We start from the raw sequence: 11,614 nt of genomic DNA, 5'->3' as shown, positions 1-11,614 counted from the left end.
TAGGATTTTAAAATTCTATTTCTGTGAAAAATGTCATTGGAATTTTGATAGGGATTGCACTGAACACTCGTAAACTGTTGGTGTTCATGTAAATTGGTGCAGTCTAAAGATTCCTCAAAAAATTAATAATAGAACTACCATATGATTCAGCTATTTCACTTCTGAGCATTTATCCAGAGAATATCAAAACACTAATCTAAAAAAAATATATGTACCCCTCTGTTCATCGCAGCATTATTTACAATAGCCAAGATATTGAAACAACCTAAATGCCCATCAGTGAATGAAAGGATAAAGAATGTGTGTGACACACACACACACTGGACTACTACTCAGTCATAAAAAATATGAAATCTTGCTATTTGTGACAACATGGGTGGATCTAGAGGGTATTATGCTAAATGGAATAAGTCAGACAGAGAAAGTCAAATACCATATGATCTCACTTAGTTGTGGAATATAAAAAACAAACATATAAATAGAATACTGCATAAGTAAAACCGAATTTAAAAAAATAAGTGAACAAACCAAACCAAGCAAAAACAAACAGATAGGTACAGAGAACATAGTACAGGTTACCAGAAGGGAAATGGAATGGGTGGAGGATGAAATGGGTTAAGAAGATCAACTCTATGGTGATGGAGGAAACTAAGCTTTTGGTGGTGAGCATGCTGTAGTGTATATAGAAGTCGAAATATAATGTTGTACACATGAAACTTATATAATGTTATAAACCAATGTTACCTCAATAAATGAAAAAAAAACCCCCACACAGTTCAAGTATCTCCTCCTCTGGAAAGTGTTCTTTAAAGCTGTGATATTGTAATTTATAATAAGAAATATGTATTTGGTCTTTGTCCGCATTTCTGGCAAAGAGCTCTTAATACCCTTGGAATTTCCTGCACGATGAGAGCAATAAAGGTGCCTTTTGTCATGTTAATGAGGTGACTTTTAAAATTGATGTATAGTTGATTTACAATATTATATCAGTTTCAAATGTATAGCCTAGTGATTCAGCATTTCTACAGCTTATATACACTCCATTAAAAATATTACAAGAGGGCTTCCCTGGTGGCGACATGGTTGAGAGTCTGCCTGCTGTTGCTGGGGACGCGGGTTCGTGCCCCGGTCCGAGAAGATCCGTGAGCCATGGCCGCTGAGCCTGCGCGTCCGGAGCCTGTGCTCCGCAACGGGAGAGGCCACAACAGTGAGAGGCCCGTGTACCGCAAAAAAAAAAAAATTATTACAAGATAGCAGCTATACTTCCCTGTGCTATACAATATATCCTTGTTGCTTATCTATTTTATATTGGGTTGGCCAAAAAGTTCGTTTGGTTTTAAGCAAAAATAAGACACATTTTTCAGTTTCACCAAGAACTTTATCGAACGTATTCATTAACCGAACGAACTTTTTGGCCAACCCAATACACAGTGGTTTGTATCTCTTAACCCCCTACTCCTAACCTGCCCCTCCCCCCTTCCCTCTCACCTTTGGTAACCACTCTTTTGTTTTCCATATCGTTAAGTGTGTTTCTCTTTCGCATATACATTCATTTATATATTTGTTTAGATTTCACATATAAGTGATATGATTTCACATATAAGTGATACCATACAGTATTTGTCTTTCTCTGTCTTATTTCACTAAGCATAATATTCTCTAGGCCCACCCACGTTGCTGCAAATGGCAGAATAATACATCATGATTGAGTTGGATTGATTTCTGTATAAATGCTCCCAGAAGCCCTGAGAGAGATAAGCAAATGGAAGGAGAACATTGGGGACATTACTCCCAAGGACACACAGCCACCAATGCCAAGAACCCCAGCATACACACACACACCCCTGCTGAATGGAACTAAGTTATCCACATAATATAATAATTCATTATCATTATTTCCACCCTATAAGCTTCTGGGTTGGAAGGAGCCAGCTTCCTAGAATCCAAGGGAGGAGAAGAGTCTGTGATAAGATAGGGCCATCCCAGCCCCCCTCATACTGACTGGCTGAACCCCTAATAAGAAGGCACATATCCTAAAGAGAGGTGACTTTATGCACAGTCTGAATCCTTTGGGGACTTCAACTAGAAGAAGCAAGAAGTTGCCTCCTCCTCTTGCCCCAAGGGTGAGCAGGGATTCAGCTCCGTAGCGGCAAGGGCTCTGAGTGAGGGTCCACATCCAGTTCTGTTGTGACCCTACTTCTCTGGGGCCTTCTGTCCTATCCTAAGCAGGCTGCTTCTTTCTCAGCGTCCAGGTTAGGGTGCTTTCTGCCCTTAAAGCTCAGTAGAGCTAAGATGCAGGTAGCACTCATCTGCTATCAGGTCCCACTGAGCTAAGCACTCAAACATGCAAACTAGCACTCAAAAATTAATACAAGGAAAGTGCAATAGGGATGCAGTGACCTGCAGGTCCAGAATTTATTGTCTCCTGGGGCTTCCTTGTGTTATTATCTTTAGTCACTGGTTCTGAATGGCTCCAGGGGGTCACAGGCCTGCACTGGGTGCTTTCCATATGCCTTCTTTGTTAGTCAGTGAAATTATTTCCATTTTACAGATGGACAAACTGAGGCACAGAGTGGCAACACTTTCCAAGGTAATGTAGCTAATGAAGGGCAACGCTGATGACTGGGTCTATGTTTTTTGGACTCCCCATCCCACTGCTGGTTGCTGCCAGGAGTACCTCTTCGTTTGGTTGCATCCACCCTGCCAGGTCCCAGATACCAGAGGTCTGGTCCTTCCTCCCCAGCAGGCAAATTGCAGGCTCTCTCACCCCTAGAGCTGAGGAGCCAGCCTTGCTTATAAGTAGCAGGGGTGCAATCAGACATAAATGGCTTCCTTTGAGGTGGTGGTTGAGGGCAAGACCCCCAGACTCCGGGGGATCTTGCAGGAGTTTGCCCTTGATAACCCAGGGGATGATGACTGGCCTACAAACTTAGGGACTCAAGATTTAAAAAAAAAAAAATGACCCTACAGCTACACTACTTCTTAACAATAATGATAGGTTTGATCTCTTTCTTCTAGAGTCTGTCAGTCTGGCTTTTTCTTGTTCTTCTTTCATTTGTTTCATTCAGCAAACCTAAAATATTAGGTAAATACATCTATTGTGATAACCCTATCACAATATTCATTAAATAAACACACGTATGGAAATATGTTCTTAGGATTCTGAATATTTAACCAGAAAAAAACATGGAGTTTTGTTACACATTTTAAGTGTCAATTCTTATTTTTGTAAGATTAATGCATTTATATTTCTAATAAATTTCTAACGTACTTTTATCAAAAAAAAAAAAAGGATGAGGAGGATGGAATAAAAAAATAAAAAGCAAAAATGAAACTGACTGTGATGATGAGGGTAATAAATCTAGGAAGTAGGGAGTCTCAGACAACTCAGAACAGATCCTGAAACAGGAACGCAGCCAGAATTCAGAATTCCTGCTCATCCACCCAGGGGAAAGCTGCCCACCCGCACGGCCCAGGACACCACAGAAGGCAGAGGCTCATTCCTTGTAAACTGAGTGATGCTGGAAGGAGGCAAAGCCCAGCGCTTTTCCTTCATCCAGCTGGGTTTCTCCCCAGCATGGGGGGCTGTGAACTGCCTGGGTCGTAAGCTCAGGCATGGTTGCTGCTGGTAATTGTGTTTCTAAGAGACAGTTCCTATACTGTTGGTGGGAACGTAAATGGGTACAGCCACTATGGAGAACAGTATGGAGGTTCCTTAAACAACCAAAAATAGAGATACCATGTGATCCAGCAATCCCACTCCTGGGCATATATCCAGAGAAAACCATACTTCAAAAAGATACATGCACCCCAATGTTCACTGCAGCACTATTTATTGATACAATAGCCAGGACATGGGAACAACCTAAGTGTCCATCAACAGAGGAATGGATAAAGAAGATGTGGTACATATATACAATGGAATATTACTCAGCCATGAAAAGAATGAAATAATGCCATTTGCAGCAACATGGATGGACCTAGAGATTGTCATACTGAGTGAATAAGTCAGACAGAGAAAGACAAATGTCATGTGATATCGCTTGTATGTGGAATCTAAAACAAATGGTACAAATAAACTTATTTACAAAACAGAAATAGAGTCATAGGTGTAGAAAACAAACTTATGGTTACCAAGGGGGAAAGGCGGGGAGGGATAAATTGGGAGATTGGGACTGACATATACACACTACTATATATAAAATAGATAACTAATAAAGACCTACTGCATAGCACAGGGAACTCTACTCAATACTCTGTAATGGCCTATATGGGAAAAGCATCTAAAATAGAGTGGATATATGTATACGTATAACTGATTCACTTTGCTATACACCTGGAACTAACACAATGTTGTAAATCAACTATACTCCAATAAAAAATTTTAAAAAGACAGTTCTTTGTCCCTGAAGCGTCCTCCAAGCTTCATGCCCCAGATCAGCCATGTTCTCAGAGACAGGCTGTGAAGAAGATAGGGACTCAAAAATTAGGCTGGACCTTGTCCCCAAGAATGTCCCCAAAAGGAGAAGCTGGACCCATGACAGGATTGGGGACAGAGCCCTGGCTGAAGTTGGGGGGCATGTGGGTACCACTTGACACAAACCCAAGGGCTCTTCCAGAGGGCCCTCTGAGGATGGAGTGGGGTACAGAGGGAGAGGGGGCAAAGCTGGATGCTTCTCTAAGAGCCTCAGGAGAGTTGAGGACTGAGTTCATCCTGGGGCTCTCAGAGGAGGTTGCAGCTGTCAGAAAAGATGTTTTGCTCGTCTTCATGCCAGTGCTGGCAACCTGAGCTTGGGTTTTACTTTGGACAGTGCAGATGAACTAGCATCCCCTGAGGCTATCAGGGCATCTGTCATGACTGGGGAATGAGGCTGCAGGCCAGTAGTCTCCTCCTCCTTTATTTATGCGATGAATATTTACTGCACACCTACTATGTTCCAGGTACTGGGACAGGCTGCCTTACACATAACTGGTCATAGGGTACAATGTATTTCTTATTATGGGTCCCAGTCTAAAAAGGAAACTCGGTTTCGGTTTCCTTATCTGCAACGTGGAAATGATAATGATATGTACTTCATCAGGTCACTAAGAGTATTAAATGAATTAATCTATGCAAAGGGCTTAAAACAGTGTCCGGCACACGACAGTGTTCTCGATTGTTGTATGAATATGATTTGTCAAAATTCACCAAAGACTGAACTTTATGTGAATTAAAATTTAAAAATACAAAATAAAATAAAATAATAAAGATATTATTACAACTCATTTTAGCATAGCACTTATCACAATATTATTATTATTATTAGAGGGAGGAGGTAACTTGGATCAGAGTTACTCTTAGGGAGTGGGTCAGAATCAGAGAAAGTGGGGACCAGGATAAGAATCAATGATGGGAAGCAGGGGTCAGATTCACTGTATGTTGGGGAGTCACAAAGCTGGACGCCCAAAGGACAGCTGTCCCAGAACAGCCCTTGTAAGGGGCAGCGTGGTCCAATGGAGGTAGATGAGACTGGTCAGTGTGGGATGAGAGGTCCAGAGAGGGTGGGGGACAGCCAGGCAGGATGCCCCACTGCAATGTCTGTTCCCTTGACCGTTGTGAGGCCCGGCTCCACGCAGGTATGGGGTCAGACGAGCTGGGGAAGCTCCTTGGGCATCTCCTCCCAGGCATGGACCCAGCAGGGGGGTGCAGGGCGGGGGCACCCAGCCCAGGACAGCAGGGGAAATGCCAAGCCCATCCCCACCTGCAGGAGGGGCCTCCGATAATGGGCAGAGCCCACTGCTCCCCTGCCCTGCTGGCCCATCCTGCACCCACAAGGGACTGCTGGTGGGGGTGGTCCTTTGGGGATTTCAGCACCAACTGTTCCCCAGGGCAGAAGTCCTATGTGCCCTGGAAGGAAAGACCTAAAGGCTCTTCTTCCCACCTGAGAAAAGTGAGGACATGCTGCCAGGAGAGAAAGAGGAGGACCCCCTGCAAGAAAGAAAGAGCTCTCTCTCTCTCTCTCTCTCTCTCTCTCTCTCTCTCTGTCTCTCTCTCTCTCTCACACACACACACACACGCACACACGCACGCACTCTCCCACATACTTGTGCACACATACAAATTCAGTAACACGCGCGCGCACAAATGCACGCACACACACAGCTGGAACTCAAGTCCTGGAGTCCTGGATTTCATCCTGGTTCTGCCCCAGCTCACTTCATGGAGCCTCAGTTTCACCATCTTTAAAGCAGAAATAACATCAGAGAATATCTATCCCCATGTTGCACTGGGTTTCACTGGGATGTGTTAGTCATGGACCCACAGCAATAACGTCCTCCCCCTTCAAGTCTTTGCTTCTCAGGGAGCCTTCCCCCAACCCCGCCCCACTGAAAAGAGCAACCCGCCCCGCAACACACTCCAGCACCCCAGATTCTCTGTCCCAAATTTTTCTCCTTATCACCTTCTTAATACTTAAATACCTAATTTACTTACTATTGTTATGGGTTATGGTCTGTCTCCCCCTGCTAGAATATCAGCTCAGCAAGGATCTTTCTCTTGATCACAGCTGGCCTGGCATTTGCCTCCCACAGCTCTGGGCTTATGATGCATTAAGGTCCCTGGGGACAGCTCTGAGCCCTGAGCAGGGGCAGGAAGATGAGGAAGCGGGCTGGTACATGTGCCGAGAAGCCAGACCTGGATAGTGGGATGCAGAGTGTAGTGTTTGGAGTCAGACACACTGGGTTTGAAGCCCAGATCTACCCTGGTCACATGAGAAACCTTCTTCTTTGAGCTTCTGTCCCCTAACCTCTGAAATGGGGATGGCCATTCACATCACTCTGGAACTTTGGGTCTCCCTGAAGGCGGGAGGGGTTCATTTACCTGCTCGCCTGGGGCAACCTTGGGAGCATCAAGTGACCAGAAGGACAACCTAGGTATAAAGAAGCCTAGGGCTGCCCTGCCGGCCTGGATCCAGCACCTTCCTTTTGGGGGAGGCCACACAGTAACTGGAAAGAAAGGTGACTCTATTCCTTGTGATCGGGAGAAAACATGAGCAAACCTTTCCTCTTTTCCTGGAGCTGAGTCACAGGTGGTGAAAGATTCTGAAATTCTGGCCAGAGCAGGTTACACTCTGGAGCCCACCTCTCAGCTCCAGATATCCTCCACACACACACCTACGCCCTCCAATGCCCTGTCCCTTGATAATCTCCCTCCCTGGACCTCGGATATCTCAGCCAAGCCTGGACTGGGGCGATGACTGTTGTCCAGGGACGCAGGAAGGGGCTCAACAGCACAGCAAGATCTTTATGCTGTCAGGATACTGCTCAGAGGGGCAATGGAGAACAGCTGTCTCCCCTGGGGGAGGTACTTAAGGGCCAGGAAACAGCCAGGAGAGGAGAAATCCTCCTCAACCCTCAGTCTCTTCCCAGGCAGAGGGTAAAGGTCAGGACTTAGGAATCATCTAGAAATGGGTGTTCAGATCCCTGCTGTGTGACTTTAAACAAAAGGCTCAACCTCTCTGAGCCTCAGTTTCCTCTTCTGTAAAATGGGAGGCAATATACCCCTATTCTCACCCACACAAGCTCAATCCAGATAACGCAGGTAAAAGCCCTGGCACATACATCTCCATGCCCCCTCCCTCGTGCATCTCCCTCCCACCTTCCCTATCCCACCGCTCTAGGTGGTCACAAAGCACCCAGCTGATCTCCCTGTGCTATGCAGCTGCTTCCCACTAGCTATCTATTTTACATTTGGTAGTATATATATATAGCTGATTCACTTTGTTACACAGCAGAAACTAGCACAACATTGTAAAGCAATTATACTTAATAATGTTAAAAAAAAAAAAAGCCCTGGCACATAGTAGGCACGCAATACAAAATGATGATTATTGCAGTCCTCTGGGATCTTGGGGTGTTTCAGCCACAGGGGCAAAGAGGGAAAAAGTACAGAATGCAGAGGTGGATGAAGATGCACCAGACGAGTCCAGGGTGGAGGGAGAGGTGAGTGGGGAATGGATCTCCGCCGGCTCTGGAATTTTTAAAATTACTCTTTGGGGAGATAGAAACTCAGAGAGGTTAGGTGTCAAGCCCAAGGACACACAGCCTGTCAGCAATGGATTTAGATTTCTTTTCATCAATGTCCAGGGATTAAGGGAGTCTTTCCCAGCGTTAAAATCAAGAGTCCTGAAGGGTGTCTGAATTGATATTCCAGGGGGATCCCTGCCCTGACAGACGTCCTGTTTACTGTGGAATTGATGGGGAATTGGGGAGGGGTGTCAACCCTTAGTCCAGGCAACCAGCCCTCACTGGGCAGGAGCAAGAGTCTGCTCAGTTCAAACAGCCCTCAGCATCAGACTCTGAGGGAGCCTTGGGGTCAAAAGCAGTTAAACAGCCTCTGTTTGTGGTGATGTGCTTTGGGGACAGCTCAGGGTGACACGCCCCATCAGAGGTGGTGGAATTGTCTGATACAAACCCGCCCACAATTCAGACCATTGTGTGGGTGCCTTACAATGGCATCCAACCGCAAAGCTCTTCCAGGGGCAAGGGCTGGCCTGGGTGACTCAGGGCTGGGGGGCTGGGGGGCCCTCTCCACCTGCTTCAGGAGCTGCAGTGAGGCCTGAGTGGGTGAGGAGGCAGCCCACCTACTCTGGGTGGCTCCTGGGCTGCCAGTGTCCAGGGCCTGAAGTCCTCAGGATGGGGAAGCAGGATGACCCCACCATCACTCTCCTTCAGGCCTTAGTGGCTTCCATTTCCCAGACAAGCATTGAGGACAGTCCTTTCTCCTGGGAGGAGTAAGCAAACAGATATTTAAGCACCTGACACATAGTAGATGCCCGTTCTCAGGTTATCTTGGACACCAGAGCGGTTTGGCTGGAAAGCACTGACTTCCTGCCCAAGGAGGCAGCTGGAGTAAAACAGTCCGGGGGTCTAGGCAGCCCTGGAGCCACACATGGAGGATCTTGGACCTTCTTTCTGTAGGGGAGAGAGCCCAACACCAAGCTGGACTCTCAGCTTTTCCTGAGGCCAGTGAGTTTCTCTGGTTAGCCAGATCCAAGCTGATCCCTCAGATGACCAACAGGCCTGCAAAGTGCCCCTTGAGAGCCGAGAACATACCTCCCCTAACCCTCACAGTCTGCCTTTCTGCTCCCACCCCTCCCCTCAGCATCCCCCCTTCAAGCAGCCCAAATGCGCTCACATCACATTGAATGACCCAAACACACCCTGCGCCTTCCTGCCTCCTGGCCTCTGCCCACCCATTCTCCCTGCCAGGAGTGCCCTTTTCCTTCTTCCACTAATTGCACCTGTAGAAATCCCTGCCAACCAAACACCACCCTGCAGTTTAGGCAAACCCTCACCTCCAGAACCCCTAAGGTGGCAAACCTCCTGCTCAGCCTTGTACCAAGAGAGCCTGGGCACCCCTCTGCCTCGCCCACCAGCCTGGAGCTCCTGCAAGCCTGGGGCTGTGGCTTTCTCATTTCCCACCTGAGAGCTGAGCACAGGTACTGGGATCCGAGGTGTCAATAAACAAACAAACAAACCCAGATAGATAACCAATAAGGACCTACTGTATAGCACAGGGAACTCTACTCAGTATTCTCTGATAACCTATATGAGAAAAGAATCTAAAAAAGAATGAATGTATAACTGAATCACTTTGCTGTACACCTGAAACTAACACAACATTGTAAATCAACTATACTCCAATAAAAAACAAAAAAATCACACCCAAACCCTAGGGAACGAACGTATAAGTGAGCCAGAGAAAGAAGAGGTGCCTGGGTATCTCTGATCCAGCAATATTTAATTCATGACGTAGCCACTGTATGAAATCTCCCCAGTCAGTTTGGAAAACGTAGCCTCACCTGGCTGGCTGTGATGGAAGCCTTTGCTGAAAAGCAAAAGCCCTTGTGGCTGCCCCTGGAGGGGTGCTTGGGAAGCTGAGGAGCCTGTCACATCTGCCCCTCTTTTCCAGGAATCTGTCCGACTCCTCTGCTGGCCCCAGCTCAGCCCGGCTTACCTGGCCCACAGGTGAGGAGGAGGGTCACGGTCAGAGCCAGCATCTGCCCTCGCCGATGGCGCCCCAGGTGTGCAGGGCTTTCCCTGCCCATGCTCCTGCCCACCCGCCCAGGGAAGTGCGCCTCACCCCGAACAAGTCCCAGTGACTGAACCCAGCCCAGTCGAGCCAGCCAGGCTCCTGGGAGGGCGTTGAGGACACGCCTTGCTGAGCTTCCCGAGAGGGGCAGGGCCTGCCCTAGGAGGAAGCACTGACTCCGCAGCTGGCAAAGTTCAGCTGGCATTATTCAGTGCCCTCGTGGCGACTAACGCCCGCCGACTGATACCCTCTGTGAAGAGGGGCCCAGGGGATCCCCCCCCAACCAGACTCAGCCTGGCTCCCAAAAAGCCTGTTGCCAGACCAAGAGACGCCCCCCTACCCCACCCCTACCCCTGCCCCCCACCCAAGGGTCCGGCTGGCCTTAAAGGTGAACAGAAGGATGACCATAGATCTGTCCTAATCTTTCAAGTCCCCTGGGTTCTACCTGACAACTTCCTGCTCAGGGGCTGGCACCACCAGACCGAGCTGGGTGGACCCTCCCTGGGGGAGGCACGGCTGGCTCCCAGGGTTTTGGAATGTGCGGAGTGGGAGACTGCATTCCCACATGGGAACTCCCTGGCAGCCAGGGAAGCAGAGGGCTGGTGGTGTTGTCCGCTTGGGGAGTCCCTCAGAGCCACCCTGTGCCCCCCCTGTACCCCTCCAGGCCCCAAATGGCCAGCATGGGGGCTGCAGTGCTCACTCCCCAGCCAAGCCCTTCAGCGGCTCCAGGGGCAGAGAAGAGCAGGAGGGGCTGGCGTGGGATTCTGCTTCCTCCCTGACAAGGCTGCAGCCTCCAGGGATTCTTGTCACCCCAGGCCTGGGCTGTTACAACAGCTGCCCTTCTCCCCCACCGTCTGCCAAACAGATTTTGCCAGGGCGACCCTCCTTAGGTACGTGATCCCCAGTGTCCCCCATGCTCCTCCCTCGTCCAGGCACTCAGGAGACCCTCACCCTCCCTCCTGGCCCACCCCTCAAGCCTCTAACAGCCAGACAGGTGGGTTTATCTTCTCATCCAGGGGACGGCACACGCAGGTGTGAAGGTGGCAGGCAGTGGCCACCCCACGAAACCTCACATCTCTCCTGCATCTGGTACCCAGAGCCAAACTCCATGGACCTGTAGCCAAGGCGAGCTTATCCGAACACCCACCCACCACCCCTGCCCCCTGGTCCTTCATGCTCAATGCGGCGTCCTGCTAACCTACTCTCCACCTTTCTTGCCTGGATGCCGTTCACTCGCTCTCAGCATAGACACACTCTGCTGAGCCCCTACTACACTTCAGGCATGCAGCCTGGCCAAGATGGACAAATGATCAAGGTGGGGTGGCAGAAGCATAGAAGTCGGTGGGAGACACCAGTCCCAGACTGGGAAGGGGCAGGGGATCAGGGAAGGCTTCCTGGAGGAGGTGCCACATACACCAAGTCCTGAAGGATAAGCTGAAGCCAGCTGGGCCAGGGGAGGTGGGGAGTAGAGAAAGGAGTTTTCCAGGGAAAAGACACAGTGTTAGCAAAGACTGGAGGCAGCAGGAAGCAGGGAGTGGAGTC

Source organism: Neophocaena asiaeorientalis, unplaced genomic scaffold (genome assembly GCF_003031525.2).
Source record: "Neophocaena asiaeorientalis asiaeorientalis breed wild unplaced genomic scaffold, Neophocaena_asiaeorientalis_V1.1 scaffold87, whole genome shotgun sequence".
Classification (NCBI taxonomy): Eukaryota; Metazoa; Chordata; class Mammalia; order Artiodactyla; family Phocoenidae; genus Neophocaena; species Neophocaena asiaeorientalis.
This window is presented reverse-complemented; position numbering follows the sequence as displayed.